Raw genomic sequence first — 19,502 nt, 5'->3', positions numbered from 1 at the left:
CAAGTGACAGAAAATGCAACTCAAATTGGATTTTGGGGAAAAAAGTAAAAACAAAAGCAAACAACAAAAAAAATGTGGTAACTTAATTAAAGAGTCTAGAGTTTTAATTATAAATGGAACCAGATCCCTAAATGACCAGGTCCCTAAATGACCTCCCTCCATATCTTAAATTTATTTTCCTATATATTGACTTTATTCACAAAACAGCGTCCTTCTATGATATGTTCCGGCAAATTGTCAGTTACAGTCTTTCAGGTTTTCACTGTTAAGTATGATGTTAGCTGAACACTTTAACAGAAGTCTTCAGTTTATTTTGGTAGGAACATGTGTCCAATCCTGAACCAATCACTGCAGGTGGAAAGATAAAATGCTGTGATTGGTCAGGACTAAGATACATGCCAGGCCTGGAAACTTCAGTAAAGTCAATCCATCACTGGTGAAATTTAGATTTTTCCCTTTCATTTTCATTATAATGAAAATTTCATTATCATCACATTTTCATAATTTTCATCATACTTCATTCTTCTTCAAGGACTATCCTTTCTTACATATATCTCTGTATTGTTTCTGATTATATTAATAGAATAAATTTGTAGAAGTACTAATGCTATGTTAACATAGATGCTTATATTTTGAGACTTTTTAAAAATATATACAAAATTGCTTCACAGGAAGTGGTATTGATTTCTATTTCAATGAGAAGTGTATGAATTTGCCTTCACATAGTCTCAATGTATTTGGATATTATCATTTTTGCTAATCTTTCCCACAATGAAAATAAAATTCATTAATTTTATTATACATCACTGAGCACACGTTTTTTGTTAAAACTTGTGAAGTTGCAAATATAAAAACATTTAATCTCTACATATTTCAGCAAATGTCTCTTATATAACCACAATACCATAATCATAACCAAGAAATTTAATTTTGATACTACTTAATAAAAAGTTCATATTCAAGTATTTCCAATTTGCCCCAAATATCCTTTATAGCTTTAAAAAAATCAAGGTTTCAGTCAAAATCACACCATAAGATATCATTACTCTTTATTTCCTACTCTCCAAACCACGTAATTTTTCTTTTTCTTATATTGCATCAGCTAGGACTTTCAGTATGACATTGAAATGAACTGGTGAGAAGAAATAGTCAAGAGAAAGCTAGTTTCTCACTGTTAAGTATGTTAGCTGTAGGTGTTTACAGATGTGCTTCATCAAGGAGGTTACCCTTTAATAACTAGTTTACTGAGAATTTTTATCATGAATGGATGGTGGATTTTGTCAAATGCTTTCTCTGTATCTATTCATATGATCATGTCATTTTTCTTCTTCAGCATGCTGATGGGACAGATTACATTAAATTGATTTCTGAGGGTTGAACCAGCCTTGCATATCTAAGAAAAATCTCACTTGGTCCTGATATATATAATTCTTTTAATACGTTGTTGAATTTCTGTTTACTTATTACTCAATTTGCTAATATTTTGTTGAGGATTCTTGATGTTCATGAGAGATATTACTCTGTAGTTTCCTTTTCTTGTAATGTCTTTACTCCTTTAGAGTAATGCTGGTCTCATTGAACAAGTTAGGAAGTATGTTCTCTGCTTCTATCTCCTGAAAGAGACTGTAGAGAATTGGTATGATTGATGCCCTAAATGTTAATAGAACAGTGAGCCAATATGGGCCTAGGGCCACTTTGGAAAGTTATTCATTATTTATTCAATTTCTTTTGTATAGTAAGGAGAGAGGAAAATTATTCACATTGCCTATTTCTTCTTGTGTGAGTTTTAGCACATTGTGTCTTTCAAGGAATTGGTCCATTTCATCTATGTTACTAAATTTGTGGGAAGGAATTTGTTCATTATATTCCTTTAGTATCCTGTCAATGACCTTAAGATCTTTAGTAATTATATTATTTTCATACAATTTCTTTAATTTCTATTAAATTCAAATTAATTTCTATTATTAGTAATTTGTACTATTTCTTCTTTAATTTTGATTATTAGTAATTTATTCTATTTCTTTTCTTAGTTAACCTTGTTAGAAGCTTATAAAATTTATTTATTTTTTCAAAGAAACAGATTTTGGTTTTGTTAATTTTCTAAACAACTTTCTGATTTCAATTTCATTGATCTATGCTCTAATTTTTATTATGTCTTTTCTTCTGTTTTCTGTAGATTTAATTAAATATTTTTTTTCTAGTTTCCAAAGGTGGAGGCTTAGATTAATGATTCTTGATCTTTCATCTTTTCAATATATGCATTAAATGCTTAAATTTCTCTCCAAGTATTGCTTTTACTGCACCCCACAAATTTTGATGTTGCATTTCACTGTTTCAATTTTTTTTTATTTTCACTCGAGACTTCTCTGTAACCTAGGTCTTAAAAGCATTTTGTTTCATTTCCAAGTATTTTTTAATTTTCTAGCTATCTTTCTGCTATTGATTTTTACTTCAATTCCAGTGCAGTCTGAAAAGAAACATGTACTTTCTACTTTTTAAAATTTACGGTGTACTTTATGACACGAAATATGGTCTTTCGTGGTTAATGTTCCATATGAGCTTGAGAAGAATGTGTATTCTGCTGCTGATGGATGAAATACTCAATACATGTCGATTATATTCAGTTAAGTGATGGTATTGTTGAGTTCAACTATGCCCTTACTGATTTTCTGCCTGCTGGACCTGTCCATTTCTGATAGAAGGATGTTAAAGTCTCCAACTATAATAGTGGTTTCATCTACTTCTACTTACAGTCATCTCAGCTTTTGACTCATTTTGACACTCTTCTGTTAGGTACACACATATTAAGAATTGTTATGTGTTTTTGGAGAATTACTCCATTATCATTATGTAATGTCTCCCTATATCCCTGAAAAATGTCCTTGTTCTAAGTGTGCTCTGTCTGAAATTAATATAGCTACTCTCTCTTTCTTTTAATTAAAGTTAGCACGGTATATCTATCTTTCTCCATCCATTTACTTCTATCTGTGTATTTATTTTTAAATTGGATTTATTTATACAACACGTATTTGCTTCTTGCACACACAAAAACGTCTTAGGGTTTTTGCTCTGACATTCTGTCCTGTATTTATTTTTTTATTGAACTGTAATTAACAGTCCTGTATTTATTTTTTTACTGAAGTGTAATTATTTTACAGTGTTATATTAGTTTCATGTATACAATATAATGATTCAACATTCCTATACATTACTCAGTGCTCATCATAATAAACGTTCTCTTAATTCTCTTTATTACACCCACCTCTCCTCTACAAACTACCAGTTTTGCCCTCTGTATTTAAAAGTCTGTGGGGCCGGACGCCTGGGTGGCTTAGTCGGTTAAGCGTCCGACTTTCGCTTAGGTCATGATCTCACGGTTCGTGGGTTCAGGCCCCGCGTCGGGCTCTGTGCTGACTGCCAGCTCAGAGCCTGGAGCCTGTTTCAGAGTCTGTGACTCCCTCTCTCTCTAACCCTCCCCTGCTCACGCGGTCTCTCTCTCTCTCTCCTAGAAATAAATAAAAAAAAACATTAAAATTAAAAAAATAATAATAAAATAAAAATAAAAGTCTGTGGGGCATTTTGTTGCTTTCTATCTTTCTTTTGTTTCTTAAATTCCACACATGAGTGAAATCATGTGGTATCTATCTTTCTCTGACTTATTTCACTTAGCATTATACTGTCTAGATGCATCCATGTTGTTGCAAAGGACAGGATTTGTCATAGGCTATGAGTCTGAGTTCTCTCTTGCCCAACAAGAGACCAGATATAGAAGTGAATACAAGTGAGACTAATGTCTAGGGGAAGACAAGAGCTCTGAACAGGGGTTTCATAACCTACTGAGTTCACAAGATATGACCCATGTGGTGAACATGATGAAAACACGATCTTATACACATAAACCTGGAGAAAACAGACAGTAATCATTAACTTGTGTGTGTAAGAAGCAAAGGATGTAGGAGGGGTGGCAAGTAGAGACTGTGATCAAAGTACAATAGAATATTGGCATAGTTGGGAAGTAATTTGCTGCAAGTTATAATAACAAGTTACTCATGAACCCATTACAGTACCTGACTAGCCAACCTCAGGAGCCCTCACCCCATGGTGGTGGCTTTTATCCTAAGCTTTTTTTCTAACCCATTTATGTAAGTAGAACCTATTCCCCACAAAGATTCATTCTTTTTATGGATAAATAATATTCCTCTGTGTGTGTGTGTATATGTGTGTGTACACACACCATATCTTCTTTATCCATTCACCTATTAATAGATACTTAGGTTGCCTCAATGTCTTGGCTCTTGTTGTAAATAATGCTGTAGTAAACAGTGGTGCATATACCTTTTTGAATTAGTAAACATACAGTTGTGGAATTACTGGATTATCTGATAATTCCATTTTTAATTTTTTAGGGAGCTCCATACTATTTTCCAAAGTGGCTGCACAATTTTGCATTCCCATCAACAGTGCACAATGGGGGAGGGGGGGGCGCGCCTGGGTGGCTCTGTCGGTTAAGCGTCTGACTTCGGCTCAGGTCATGATCTCACAGTCCATGCGTTCAAGCCCCATGTCGGGCTCTGTGCTGACAGCCAGCTCAGAGCCTGAAGCCTCCCTCAGATTCTGTGTCTCCCTCTCTCTCTGCCCCTTCCCTGCTCACTCTCTGTCTCTCAAAATAAAATAAAGACATAAAAAAAAGTGCACAATGGTTCCTTTTTACCCCCACATTCTTACCAACACTTCTTACTTTTTGTCATTTTTTAGTCTAGCCATTCTACAGCTGTAGGTGATACTCTGTAAATCTATGGCTTTTAATGCATGCATTCAGACTACTGATTTTCCATGATTATTGGCAGTTTGATTAACATTATCATATTTGTTATTGTTTTCTATTCATTGTCCTTGTTCTCTGTTCCTATTTTTTGGTCCTCCACTCTTTTCTGCTTTTTATCATTTTTTAAACTTTTTTTTACATTTATTTATTTTTGAGAGACAGAGTGAGACAGAGCACAAGTGGAGGAGGGGCAGAGAGAAGGAGACACAGAATCTAAAGCAGGTTCCAGGCTCTGAGCAAACGTTCAGCAAAGAGCCCGATGCAGGGCTCAAACCCATGAAACATGAGATCATGACCTGAGCTAAAGTCGGACACTCAACTGACTAAGCCACCCAGGCACCCCTGCCTTTTGTCATTTTAACAGAGCATTTTATATGATTCCATTTTCTTTCCTTGTTAGCATATCAATTATACTTCTTTTTTACTTTTTAAAGTGTTTCCTCTAGAGTTTGCAATACACATTTACAACAAATCCAGGTCCACATTCAAATTACACTATACCCCTTCACAGGTCAGGGCAAGTGCTTCATAATAATAAATGATCTTAATTCTTCCCTCCCACCATCCATTGTATCATTGCTGTCATTCATTTTGCTTATTACCAGCACACATAAGTAGATAATCAAATATATTGTTGCTATTATTACTTTGACAAATTATCTGGTAAATCAATTAAGAATAAGAAAAATAAGGAGGGGCCAAGATGACAGAACAGCATGAAGGTGTTTTGTGTGTCTCTTGTCCCTGAATTGCAGCCAGATCAACACCAAACCATCCCGCACACCTGGAAAACTGATTTATTTGAGGATTAACACTACAAACTGGACACCCTGAACCAGAGAACTCAAGAGGTACGTGGCACAGACGTGAACTGTCAGAGAGAGAGAAGCCGCAGAGGGCAGGGAGCTGTTTTTGCTTAAGGAGAGAGGACAGAGACGGGGGAGAGTACAGGAAAAGCATGTCCCCTACAATGGAAGCAGCTGGAGAGAAAGAAGTAGAAACACCACAAGGGACTGAACAAAAAAGGGCGAAAGGAGAAAGGAAAGGGTTTAAATTCCATAAAGACTATAAACGGGATGAGGGGGCGGCAGGAAGGACGCAGAGTCTGAAACTTTGCAGCTTGATATCTGGTGGGAAGGACAAATCCCAGGGAACAGAGAGTGATGTCCAAGGGGTTCTCAGGTCACAAGGGGAAAGGCGGTTCCCCTGCTAGGAGGACACGTGGAAGAGGCTGTGCAGCATCCACACAGGCAAAGGTCCCAGCTGACCTCAGCCACATTCACTGGTGTTAGAACAAAACGTTAAGGGTGAAGCTTAGCACCAGATGGGTGTTGTGATTTACCATAATCCCTGAAACACTGCTGCTACATGATTGTGCAAACATCTTCTGGGACAGGCTGGCACCCAGCCACAGTCTCTGGGCATCTGGCCACAGTCCCTCAGAAGCCTGAGATAGAACTAAGAAGAGAAGTGCTGCCTGGCAGCCTGATGGCTTGGTCATGGACAGTGTAGAAGCAGGGAATGGACGAACACCAGAGACAAAAGAGGGGTACTTGTTTGCCAGTCAGGGAGAGCACAGAGTTCTTATACTAGAGCCTGGGTAGCTGGGTGATGCCATTGTCACCCCTCCCATGCATGCACATACATGCCTACATGTGTCACAACAATCCACCTCAGGAAGTTAAGCAGCACTATCTACTGGAGAACAGAACTGTTACCCGAAGCCCTGCCCAACTGGGCCAACTGTGCTCAGAAGGAACACCACAAGTCTCTCTACTTGCTTAGTTTTCACATTATAGAGTATTTCATAGCTTGACATCTAGGCAAAACTGGATATAATTTCAATTGTATTTCATTCTGTTTGGTGGTCCATCTATTCGATTTTTATTTCTTTTTCTTTTCTTTTTCTTTAATACACAAAAACGAGAAAATTATTTTTATTTTCTGTTTCTATAAAACAGATTTTTCTTTAAATGTTTTCATTATATTTTTTACATTTTTGTAATTTTTTTAAATTCTGTTTTATATTCTTCATTTCATTTTATTCTATTTTATTGTATTCATTTCTTTCAAAAAGTTTTCCTTTTTTTCTGTTCTTTTCTTTACCTTTCTTCTCTAATCCATCAAGCTTCTTTCAACAACCAGATCAAACACACATAGGATTTAGCATCCTGTATTTGATTTTTTGTGTTGTTTTAATTTTTTTTTATTTTTTATGTTTTTTATTTATTAATTCCTTTTTTCCTTCAAAGTGATGAAATGAAGGAATTCACCCTAAAAGAAAAAACAGGAAGAAACAACAGAGATTTAATAAACACAGATACAAGCAAGATGTCTGAACCACAATTTAGAATCACGATAATAAGAATACTAGCTGAGTTTGAAAAAAGCATAGAATCCCTTTAGGTGGAAATACAATAAGTAAAATCTACTTGGGATGAAATTTAAAAATACTATAACTGAGATACAATCTCAAATGGATGCCACAAGAGCAAAGATGGAGGAAGCAGAGCAGCAAATGAGCAATACAGAGGACAAACTTAAGGAGATTAATACAGAAAAAAGGGGGGGGGAGGGAACTTAGGGCAAAAGAGCACAATACAAGAATAAGAGAACTCAGTGACACATCAAAAAGTAATAACATCCGAATCATAGGGGTATCAGAACATGAAGACAGAGAAAAAGGGATAGAAGGGTTATGTGAGCAAATCATAGCAGAAAACATTCCTAACCTGGGGAAAGACTAACACATCAAAATTCAGAAAGCACAGTAAAATCCTATTAGATTCAACAAAAAGTGACCATGTACAAAGCATATCATAGCCAAATTCACAAAATCCTCAGGCAAGGAAAGAATTATGAAAGTAACAAGGGAAGAAAAGTCCTTAACTTACAAAGGAAGGCAGATCAGGTTTGCAACAGACCTATCACAGAAACCTGGCAGGCCAGAAAGGAGTGGCAGGATATATTCCAGATTGTGAATCAGAAAAATATGCAGCCAAGAATTATTTATCCAGCAAGATTGTCATTCAAATTACAAAAAGATAAAAAATTTCCCAAACAAAAACTAAAGGAGTTCAGGACCACCAAACCAGCTCTGCAAGAAATCTTAAGAGGGACTCTCTGAAGGAACAAAAAACGAAACAAAGCAAAAAGACCAAAAGCAACAAAGACTAGAAAGGCCCAGAGAACACCAATTCTACAGGCAACATAATGGCAATGAATTCATATCTTTCAGTACGTACTCTAAATGTCAGTGGACTAAATGGTCCACTCAGAAGACACAGGTAACAAAATGTATTAGAAAACAAGATCCATCTATATGCTGTTTACAAAAAACTAATTTTAGACCGAAAGACACTTTCAGATTGAAAGGAAGGGGATGGAGAACCCTTTCTTTTGATCACCAAAAGAAAGCCAGGGTAGCCACACTTGTATCAGACAATCTAGATTTTAAAATAAAGACTGTAACAAGAGATGAAGGGCATTATATCAAAATAAAGAGGTCCATCCACCCAGAACATCTAACAATGATAAACATGTATGTTCCAAATGTGGAAGCACCCAAATATAGACATCAATTAATCACAAACATACAGAAACTCATTAATAATGATACCATAATAGTAGGGGACTCCAACACCCCACTTACAGCAATGCACAAATCATCTAAACAGAAAATCAACAAGGAAACAATGGCTTTGAATGATACACTGGACCAGATGGACTTAATCCAATATATTCAGAACATTTCATCCTGAAGCAGCAGAATACACATTCTTCTCAAATGCACATGGAACATTCTCCAGAACAGATCACATACTGGGACACAAAGCAACCCTCAACAAGAACAAAAGATTGAGATAATACCATGCATTTTTCAGACCACAGCACTATGAAACTCAAAATCAACCACAAGAAAAAATTTGGAAAGACAACAAATACTTGGAAACTAAAGAACATCCTAGTAGAGAATGAATGGGCTAACCAAGATGTTAAAGAGGAAATTTAAAAGTACATGGAAGCCAATGAAAATGATAACACCACAGCCCCAAACCTCTGGGATACAGTAAAGGCAGTCATAAGGGGGAAGTATACAGCAATCCAGGCCTTCCTAAAGAAAGAAGAAAGGTCTCAGATACACAACCGAACCATACACCCCAAAGAGCTGGAGAAAGATTAGCTAATAAAACCCCAAACCAGCAGAAGATGAGAACTAATAAAGATTAGAGCAGAAATCAATGCTATCAAAACCCAAAAAACAAAAAACAAAAAACACAAACAAACAAACAAAAGAAACAAACAAATAAAAACCAGAACAACAGATCAGTGAAACCAGAAGATGGTTCTTTGAAAGAATTAACAAAACTGACAAACCCCTAGCCAGTTTGATCAAAATGGTAAAGGGAAGGACCCAAATAAAAATAATCAAGAATGAAAGAGGAGAGATCACAACCAACACTGCAGCAATACAAACAATAGTAAGAGAACATTATGAGCAATTATATGCCAATATATCAGGCAACCTGGAATAAATGGACAAACTCCTAGATGCATATAAACTACCATTACTAAAACCAGAAGAAATTTTTAAAAAATTGAACAGACCCATAACCAGTAAAGAAATCGAATTAGTAATAAAAGATCTCCGAAAAAACAAGAGTCCAGGGCTGGATGGCTTTCCAGAGGAATTTTACCAATTATTTAAAGATTAACACCTATTCTTTTGAAGCTGTTCCAAAAAATACAACTGAAAGGAAAACTTCCATACTCATTCTATGAAGCCATCATTACCTTGATACCAAAACCAAAGACCCCACTAAAAAGGAGAACTACAGACCAATTTCCTTGATGAACATGGATGCAAAAATTCTCATCAAGATAACTAGCCAACTGGATCCGACAATACATTAAAAGAATTATTCACCACAACCAAGTGAGGTTTATACCTGGGATGTAGGACTAGTTCAATATCCACAAAACAATCAATGTGATATATTACACCAATATGAGTAAGGACAAGAACAACATGATTTTTTCAATAGATGTAGGGAAAGCATTTGACAAAATACGACATCCTTCTTGGTAAAAACCCTCAAGAAAGTTGGGATAAAAGGATCATACCTCGAGATCATAAAAGCCATATATGAAAGACCCACCACTAATTTCATCCTCAATGGGGAAAAACTGAGAGCTTTTCCCCTAAGTTCCAAAAAACAATAGGGATCTCCACTAGTGCCACTGTTCCTCAACATAGTATTAGAAGTTCAAGTCTCAATAATCACACAGGACAAAGGAATAAAAGACATCCACATTGGCAAGGAGGAAGTCAAACTTTCACTCTTTGCAGATGACATGTTACTCTATAATGAAAACACAAAAGATCCCACAAAATAAACTGCTAGAACTGATCCATGAAATCGTCAAAGTTGCAGGGTATAAAATCAATGTACAGATATTGGTTACATTCCTATACACCAATAATGAAGCAGCAGAAAGAAATCAAAATATCGATCCCATTCGTACCCCAAACCATAAAATACCAAGGAATAAACCTAATCAAAGAAGTGAAAAATCTATACGTGGAATGCTATAGTAAGCTTATGAAAGAAACTGAAGACACAAAACAATGGAAAAATATTCCATGCTCCAGGATTGGAAGAACAAATATTGTTAAAATGTTGATACTACCCAAAGAAATCTACATATTCAATGCAATCACAATCAAAACAACACCAGAATTCTTCATAGAGTTGGAACAAACAATCCTAAAATTTATATGGAACCAGAAAAGACGCCAAATAGCCAAAGCAATCCTGAAAAAGAAAACCAAACCTGAATGCATCACAATCCAGCCGCGACGGGCTCTGTGCTGACTGCCAGCTCAGAGCCTGGAGCCTATTTCAGAGTCTGTATCTCCCTCTCTCTCTGACCCTCCCCTGCTCACGCTGTCTCTCTCTCTCTCTCTCTCTCTCCTAGAAATAAAAATTAAAAAAAAGAAAGAAAAGAAAAAAGGACTACTTTGGTGTTTTCCTAAATGGTTAGTTTTCCCTTCCTAGGTTGAAAATGTGAAAAGATTTTCTCTCTGACATTCACTAAGAGAGCTGGGTCAAACTCCTAAAAAGTAAAACCCACATAATCCCTTCTGACTGCCCTTCCCTCCTCAATTCTTAAATATCACACTAAGCTTCCAGCAATTCAACAGTTACAGCTGGAGTTTCCAACCAGGCGACTGGTTCCATGATTTCTACTCATGAGTTCCTGCTGCAGAAAACGGTGATTCTCTATATTTGTCTGCCTATCTCTCCAAGTATTGGGGGCAGAAGTTTGCCCTGTGGCCTCACTTCTCTGGCAAATCTAAGAAGAGGTGTTGATTTTTCAGTCTACTTACCTTTTTGCTCATTAGGACAAAGTAGTGACTTCAAAGCTCTTTACATGTAAGACTGGAAATCAGAAGTCCCCATTTTTTTCTCTAGTTTACCAGTTCCTTCATTTCTAATATCAACCTGAGGCTCAAAGAAGACCTAGAATATGCTCAGCCACTTCCATAATATGTCCCCCATGGGCACACAGCTCCTGAAACAATCCGTAAGTTTGCTTACACTTATCGAACATCCATATATTAGAGTTCTCTTTTTGTTCCATTATAATAGAGTTCTGACCGTAACTTTAAGCACTTTGGTGAAGTCTTTTCCATACATCACCAACACAATTGATTAACAGAAAATCTAAAAAGGAGTTCAATTACATAGTCTATATTCAAATCAAAAATCCTTTTAGCTAAATTTGTGCTCAAAGCAACATGGAGAATAAAGGCAGTTTGTGGCCTGCTACTTTCTTTATGGCAGACATGACTTTACACATGACAGACATTTCTCATTCTTCAATAATGTCTGCCTTGTTATAGGTCCAGGATTTGTTGGTATTCTGGAAAGTTATCACCCATCTCTGAAGAGCATTCATTCTCTCAGTTGTGACAAACTTCAAAAACTATGATCCCCTATATGTTTTCTTCGTATTGCCAGAGCATACTGGATCTCAGCTGTAGATGACAGAGAGCCCAAATCAAATGTTCTTACGCCAAAAGGGAACTTATTGGCACTTGTGAATGGACAGCATAGAGTAGCAGCACTCATTTCAGATACAGCCTGATGTTACCCAATCATCTGACCCAGCTCTGCACTCTTCTATGCTCTTGCTTTGTTGTCAAACTGCTCTTTTTCTGTGTTTCTATGACGACTACTGCATCAAATTCAAAGCTTCTCTTCTCAACTATAAGTCCAGGAGGAAAGAATGAGATATCTTCCAGGATTTCCAGAAAGATTTCATTGCATTGTTGGTCCTGAATGGTTCTGAACAGGCTGAGGGCCCAGTCCTGATCCAATCACAGGTGCCCAAGGAATATGAGATGCTGATTAGTTAGGGCCCAAATCATGTTATCAATCCACTCACGAACAAAACATGAGCCGACTCCCCCAGAAACCCTTGGAAGGAAAGCTGGGGATGATGGGTAGCTCAGAGGAGAAAAGCAATACAGTTAATAAAAGATGGGAAAATGGATACCAAGGAGCCAAATCAACATCTATTGTCTAGCTTGGAAAATCAGACTTAATCTGTCATTATTCACATCAGCAGATCTTGTATGAACAACTCAAAAGTAAATTTTACAGTTTGTGGTATTTTAATTTTTCTCTCTTTTTCTTCAGATCATATTTACATGATTATAGTATTAATATTTTGGTATTTGTAATATTGGCACTTTATCATTGTTACTTAATCCAATGTTTCACTTATAATTTCATAATTAATTTTGTTACTTTGAAGGAGATTTTGATATCGTGAACTGAAGATTATTTATAGGTAAAAAAGTAAATAGCAGGAACCAAAAAGAGAAAATAAAGATCCTGGTTCCCTGAATACATTCTTTCCCTTTCATGTAATGAGACTAAAAAATAAACTTTAAATATGATTGGTGATTTTTTGGTATAATTACTTTGAAACACAAACACACACATACGCACACACTTTTCTTCATTTCCCCCTTGGAGGATATGCACATGGCTGTCATAATAGTTAATGATAATTCATCAATGTTGAATTGCTATGAATTTCATTTATATGATTATTATTCTTAATGCAAAATAGTAAATACAAAGTAGCTTTATATGTATACAATTGTACAAGACAAATCACAGAGTTGATTAAATCAAAAATAAATATCACCAGTCATGTACTCTAAGAAGTGATGTGGTGATATGTCCAGGTAAAGACTAAAGAACATCAATTAGAATTCTTATAAAGAGGGTGAGGAGCAATAAGCTACATTAAAAGCTTCTTACATTCAATATCACTGTCATGGCAGTAAGTTACAGAAGTGACAGAGTACAACAGAAACCATATCAGACAAAGGAAGTCCTGAGTAGGGGGTCATTAGTGTTAAATAAATATTCAACACTCACTTCCCACAATACTGATATGCTGGCAGGCTGAATCCCAAGGGCCCCCACAGACCTAAATCTCACAGAAATGTGGTTTTGAATTAACAAACTATTGGAGCTCAGTAAAAGTACCTTAGTCCTCAGGCCCTGGGGCTATATGAGGAAAAGAGGGAGATACTCTGAAATGTAGAGTACTGCTCCTGTTCTCATACCACCCAGCAAAGAAAACTGTAAAGATCATACTGTATCCTCTATAAGCCAATGAACTATGTGCACTTCACAAATATTTACCAAGCTCCTAATAAATGTCAGGTGTAATTTCCAAATGTGGTTTAAAGACTGAATTCTTGGCTCACTGTAATCTCCAAGATCTCAGAATGATTCTCTGGATAACTCTTATTACAAGACATTAGGCTGACCACAGGGGGAAAAAGGAAAGGGGAAAAGACAGCTTTAGCTCTAGAGAGAAGTCTTTTCTAAATAACCTGAATTCCAATGTATTGTACTGAAACAGAAAGACTGTGATATCTGAAATTAAGCAGACCTGAATATGCCTTGACACCCATCAATGGCAGACTGTGGACTTTGGTCAACTTGATAAATTTCTTTGAGCTTGAGTATAATCATCCATAAATGGGTAATCACTACAACTTCACAGGTTTGCTTAGAGTACTCTTAATCTAAATTTTGGGGAGATTTCTTCATTGACCTGAAATTATGTAGAAGAAAGAAATCTGCATGTGTATTATTTTATATAGTTAGCTGTAACATTAATTTTCTTAGTATACCTCTGTCAAACAGTGCTATAAACTAGTATATTTAATCTTGTATATTTTTAGATTTTATTTTATTTTATTTAATATATTANATTTTCAGAAAATGAAAAGACCATAAATTTATTTTCAGTATGCTTTCAAAAAATTCCACGTATCTCTGAGTTTCTGACTATCTGTTATGGATTTGGAGCACAGGATTTCCAGGAAGCATCTTGCTTTACCTCAGCACCCAAGAGATTATTTTCACTATGTCTCAAATACCTTATCCAGTAAGGACGAGAAGGAAAAGAAACTTTTCCATTTAATTGCTTCTTTGATTTGTATCAGCTGCCTTAGCTTTGTTGCTGATGCCAAGCATACTTAGAAGAGTTGGAAGGTGAGAGATAACAGAAGAGTAGCTTCTGTGTGGCTTACAAATGCAAAGCAAAGCAACTTTATTGATATTCTGTTTAAAGAGTTCACTGAGGTGCGGCTCACAGTTGTCGAATGGAATGGAAAACAGAAATCCCTTTGAAAATAAGAGATAGAATTCAAGGTCAGTCTCCTACAAGCCAGTATTCTCTCTACCCTCACCTTTTTGGAAATGGTAAATCATTTATCTAGGTTTGTTCACTGCATGCTGATGGTATCATACCTTATCACTGTCTAAAAGAACACTTCACTAGCATATTTTAAAAACAACAATTTATCTTCTCGTGTCCCCTAAGCTAATTTGAACCCCAAAAGTCTTATTGGAAAAAAACTGGTAAGTTTTTATCAGAAGCATTGCAATGCTTCTGATAAAAGTTAAAACTTTCTTAGATCTGTCATTCAAAGTTAATGAATAGTAGATACACTATAATAGATACATCGTCTCTTAGATGGGCCCAATGTATCTACTCCAATGACAAATTTCAGAAAATATTCATAGCATTTAAGACAAAAGGAGAATTCTTACATTATTCCTTTGTGGATGACAATATGTTTCTGGTCATCTTTTGGCACTTTTTTCTGGATCTCTCAAGAGAGAATATATTGGCACTGAGTCACTGAGCCCATCATGTTACCATAGCACAAGATACCTAAGCCAGAAGTACTCAAACTTTAGCTCCACCCAAATTTCAGGAGGTCTGGGCTGGGGCCCAAGATATGTATTTCTAAGTTTGTCAAGTGATACTTATGCTTCTGGTCTGGGGACTGCACTATGACAATCACTGGCTTCAGTCACAGCAAGATAAATTCATTATCATCAGCATTAGGACTTTAAAGTATTACTTCATTGCTGGTTAAGGGATATCTAAAAACATGTGAACTGTAAAAATGCCAAATAAAGACAGCAAAATCTGTATCATATCTATGACAAAATCAATTCAGCAGGCATGATATTTTGAGACTATTAAAGCACAAGTGTGCTACAAAATGTAAAATTGTATTTTCTGCCAATGGACACATAAGATACAAATTATGTTCAGTCATGCAAAAATAAAGTATGTTTTTCTGCACACCTAAGTTATGTGGCATAAAACATTATTAAAAGGTAAACTGAGGCACATTAATTTTTTTTTCAAGAGTTTCTTTGAGCATACATGGATTGAAATTGAGCAGCACCAAACCAAAGGTGGTTAAGAGCATTCCACTGACAGGAGCTAGAGGGACAAGTTTTATAAAGAGGATATACAAGCAAAGCAAGAAAATTATTTGACTGGACATAGCTTAAGCAGTTGGCTTATCTGGGAGAGTATACTTGGCTATTTGTGATTGGTTGTTCATAACCTTCCTTTTTTCAGAGTTGAGTACCTTGACTCTGGCTTGGGTTCTGGTTTACACAGGCAGGCTACCAAGGCATCAGAGCCATCCCAATCCAGTGGCCTCCTCGTTCAATTACTTTTAACAACATTACAACCGTTTTATTCATTTTTAGGGGCCAAATATTTCCTGGTGCTTTCTTGTGGATGGCTGTGCCAAATTTCTATGTACAAATTACTATGTAAATTTTATATTTGCTTTGTCAAATCTTGATCCAGGTATAAATTTTACATTTTCCACAACTTGGATATTCATATTATTGGATAAAATAGAGACCAGAGTACATTTTTCTTCAGAAAATATATAAGAAACATGAAACTTCAAACCAGGGCCAAAAGGCAAACAACAAAAACAATAAAAGGAATTCATGTTTAAGGAACACAGAAGGGCCCCATATCACTGGTGTGTATGAGCAAGCCACAGAGGCACTAAGCAGTTCTCCTCCAAAAGGAACTGTCCTAAAGAACAACCAAGAAAAGAGAATGATTCCTCAGTATGTTTTTTTTTATTTTTTTACTTATTTTTGAGAGAGAGGGGCAGAGAGAGAGAGAGACAGAGAATTTCAAGCAGGCTCCGAGCTATCAGCACAGAGCCCAATGTAGAGTTCGAGCTCACAAACTGTGAGATCATGACCCAAGCCAAAACCAAGAGTCGGATCTTAACAGACTGAACCACCCAGGCGCCCCTGATTCCTCAGGATATTTGAATTAAAATCAGGACCAAAAAAATGATGAATATATCTTCTACAGTTATACTTTGATATTTAGAGTCTCCTACGTTTGCCTCTCCAAAATCTAGTCTTGGTCAAAAGTGCCCAAAGAACCTAAGAAAGCACAGAAAACAAGAACTATAGACCTAAAATTAAATTGGTTAATTTATTTAAACAAAACAAGAAGGCTAAAGCAGCCATCCTGTAACTTCAGTGAGTATAGCGTGTGCAAACTAAAGATCCTTGCACTTTACTCCTAAAGAATTTGACAGATTGAGTGGGCCTGAGAATAAATGATCATGACAAGGACCAAGCTGGAAAACTCTGAAAACAAGGGTAAACCTTTGAGCATTCTTTCCTCTTCTATTCCTTGTTTTTTACTCTGCTGTGGACCATTCCCTACCCAGGATTGCCCACAAGGACTCACGGATAATCACCAGCTTTAATTAGCTCTGTTACTAAAACTAAATGTTACATTCTAACATACTTTCATATACATTTTGTACACAGTCCACCAATGCAAATAACTAAACAACTTATTGAATATTCCCTTTAAAAATAAGACATATGAAGACATAAACAGTTCAAAATGTCTCTTTCTTTGAAAACCGCAGCATTATGCCAAAGTTTACCCAAGACTTTTCTGTTTAAACATTATAAACACTATGGCCCAGGAACCCCTTAATCCTGGGAAAAACAGTACAGCAGGTAACCCCACCAATTAATCTGTAATGGAATGTTCATGTTTCATTCCCAGATGTCTATATAGTAGCTGAAGCAATGAAAACAAACAAAAAACAAAACAAAAACAAAAACACACACACAAAAAACAAACCCTCACCTTTACTCTAGAGATTTTTTTCTGCTTTTTCAATGGCACTCATGCTCCTATTCTGCTGGTACTCTTCATATACTTTTCAGAATAAGAAACAAAACATCAAATAGTCATCAAATCCATGAATGACTTGAGGGCAAATACAGCATCATATTCAACTTTTTATCCCCATTGTCTAATCTAGTGCCTGACACTGTGAAAGATATTCAATAAAGTTTTGGTGAATAAAAGAAGTCGGACTTCAAAATACTGCTTTCCATATGCCAGAAAGAAGTCATTTACTTCTGTGAATACTCTCAGAGGCAGGTGTCCTCACCTCCAACTACCAACAAATGTATGGTGCCATTTGCAAACTAGATATATGCTCTATTTGCAAACTAGGCTTGCTCCTCCAAAAGCTTTTCAGAAAGTACTGGCTCTCAAATTTATCTGTCAGAAGAACTGTTGAAGTGCCAGAGAAGAAATCTGTTATCTGTTGTGAAGTTTGCTTTAGGGAAATAAAGAGATGCATATATTTACACAACCAAAGACTAGGACATTCAACCCAGGCCTTTTAACGTCCATCAATAAGGATGCCAGGAAAGTCAGATTAAGTTCAGTTGTATTTCTCCTGACTCCTAGTGACAGCTGGAAGGCATCTGACAGCCATCTGACGGTGGAAAAGTTTCTGCCTACGAAGGAGAAAATTGTAGGACCAAATATCAAACTAGGACACCAGAGTGAACACTCGAAAACTTTCCAGAGATTTTTCAATCAAGAGGCTTATGAAGAAATTCTGACTCTTACTTGAAACATGTATCACAAAAACATCAGCAAAAAATTAAAAATTCAGAAATCAATAAATCTATTCTCATCATTTCACATCAACTGAAGTTATGAAGATTCCCAAATATCCCAGAGACAGACAGAGTCTGTGGTGTGTGTGTGTGTGTATACACACATCTGGCCAGGTGTGCTTAGGTCTGAGAAGAAAATATAACAGGGCTGTGAAGAAGATACAGATCTCACACAAAGAACAAGTGACTTGGTAGCTGGCAGTTCATACTCATACTGCTAATTTTAAAACTCTGTATATAAAAAACTCTTCTATCTAAATCTTCATCTTTACCTTTGCACCAATCACTTCTTGACACATTTCAGTCACCCATTAACAACAAAAGGTCCTTGGAAAACAACCTTTGATCCATAACGTTTCAACAAGGTTTTTCAATATCCCCTTGTCCCTGACCACACCACTCATACTTTCCCATTACCTCTACCTGAAACATTAAGTTCAAGGCTTTTCCTCCCCACTCCCACCTATGCTCCATTATCTTGATGCCTTTCCTTTAGCATTGTAGCTCCTCTTACTCTGACAGACTGATGAAGGATAGGAGCACATGGCTTTTACACAGTCTTTTCGCTTAGGCAGTATAGCATGATGTGGCTCAGTCAAATTCATCCAAAGAATTCAATAGGCACTGAGAATATTTGTTATTTCTTCCATTTCACACTCTGTCTCTCTGGGGTTTCTGTGCTGACGGCTAACTTTGACAGTATGTTCCATTCTGATGTCACCCCAGGCATATAATAGTTAGGTCGAAGCTTTAACAAGAGTAATTCAATCCAGATGAAGAGGAAACACGCAGGTAAGAAAATTGTGGGTATACTTATCATAGTCTAAGATGATGGAGCCATTTATTTTTAAACCCAAACAATTATTTTAATGACTTTTACCATTGAGAGCTTTACATTTGTTTTGTTTTATTTTGCTTGGGGTTGGGGGGGGCATAAATTTTGTTTGGTTTTGCTTTGCTTTTGGCTTTAACACCTGAGGAGACCAACATGACCCACAACAATTGCTCCATAGATTATTTCTAAATTTTCCTTTGCAAAATATGCAATTTAACCTCTATCGGACATTCCCAAGGTGAAGAGTTTTGGTTAAATAAATAAATAAAGCTTATATATATTCTGCAAAAAAAACACTGTACTTGTACATATTAGATATTTAGTAGTAAGTCAATGATTCATTATTGTTAGTGTTATACCCAGATCGCAGTATCCTCAACGACCAGAGACCACCAGGGAGACTGAGTCACGCATGCAAAGGCAAAGGGCTTTATTACGGGCTCGAGCTCGGGCTCCCAGACCT

General features: G+C 36.3%; 1 long non-coding RNA gene across 2 annotated transcripts in view; it reads right to left on the bottom strand.

Annotated features, from left to right (window-relative positions):
• Nucleotides 1–19,502, bottom strand: part of LOC144230084 (uncharacterized) — a 202,537-nt gene that overhangs the window by 66,981 nt on the left and 116,054 nt on the right. The window lies entirely within an intron of this gene.

The sequence above is a fragment of the Crocuta crocuta genome, unplaced genomic scaffold (assembly GCF_008692635.1).
Source record: "Crocuta crocuta isolate KB4526 unplaced genomic scaffold, BGI_CrCroc_1.0 scaffold360, whole genome shotgun sequence".
Lineage (NCBI taxonomy): Eukaryota > Metazoa > Chordata > Mammalia > Carnivora > Hyaenidae > Crocuta > Crocuta crocuta.
This window is presented reverse-complemented; position numbering and strand designations above follow the sequence as displayed.